Below are 1,318 nucleotides of genomic sequence, written 5' to 3' on the forward strand. Positions count from 1 at the left end.
ATATATATATGGAACTTTTTCTCAGTTACTTTCTCATTTCTGGGATAAAATGCCTCACACCTACAAGTAAAGGATAAAAGTTTTATTTTGGCTCACAGTTTGTAGAGGTTTCAGCCCATAGTTGGCTGGCTCCAAATCAGGGCAGTATGGCAGAGGGATATGGCAGAGGAGAAAAGGGTCATGACATGGCAGGCAGAAAGCAGCAAGACTTCTTTCTTCTTTCCCTTTTTATTCTATCTAGGCTACAATCCTATTGGTTGGTGCTACCCTCTTCAGTAAACCCATGAGCCACACCCAGAACTATGCTAAACCAATCAGGTGAACCAATCCAGTATAACATACCCATGAGGCAGTATCACACACCTGTGATCTAGTCCCTCTATAAACTCCACCTATGAGCAAATGAGGCTTTGGGAAGACATCTAGATACAAGCCATAACAAATTCCTATAACTTAACACTAAGAAGACAAACAATCCACTTTTCAAGTAGGCAAAGAAAGCACAGAAAGGCAAATATCACAGTTCTCGTTCATTTGAGGAAGCTTAAAAAGTTGATTTTACAAAAGTACACAGTGGAATGTGGTCACTAGAGGTTAGGAAGAGTAAGGGGGAAGGATAGAGAGAAATTTGATAACAGGCACCAAAATATAGTCATGTAGTAGGAATAAGTTCTAATGTTCTGCGTTACAGTATGGTGACTATAGTTCACAACAATCTATTATATATTTTATATGGAACAGAAGAGAAGAGTTTGCACATTGTACATATGTGTTGAATATCACACCCTACTCCATAAATAGGTACACCTATCATGTGTAAATTTTAAAAAGACATAACAATTAAGGAAAATGGCAAAGAACTTGGATAGACATTTTGCCAAATAAGGCATACACATGGCAAATAAGTACATAAACTGATACTTCACATGATTAGTCATTAGGGAAATATAAAGCAAAATCAAGAAGAAATTTCACTTCTACTAGGATGCCTATAATTTTAAAAATCAGACAACAACAAATGTTGATGAGAACGTGGAGAAACTGAGACATTTGTGCATTGCTAGTGGGAATGTAAAATGGTGCAGCCACTGTTAAAGCAGTTTGGCAGTTCCTCTAAAAGTTAAACATAGAATAATTATATGATCCAATGATTTCTTTTTTGAGTATATACCCAACAGCAGTGATAGAAGAGACACAAATAAATACTTGTATACTCACATTCATAGTAACATTATTCACAATAGCTAAGATATAGAAACAACTTGAGAGAGAGCCAGTGTTCCAGGAGCGGCTAGACACCTGGGCTCCAGTCTGTGCT

This window comes from Chinchilla lanigera, unplaced genomic scaffold, assembly GCF_000276665.1.
Source record: "Chinchilla lanigera isolate Chin_1 unplaced genomic scaffold, ChiLan1.0 scaffold00171, whole genome shotgun sequence".
Lineage (NCBI taxonomy): Eukaryota > Metazoa > Chordata > Mammalia > Rodentia > Chinchillidae > Chinchilla > Chinchilla lanigera.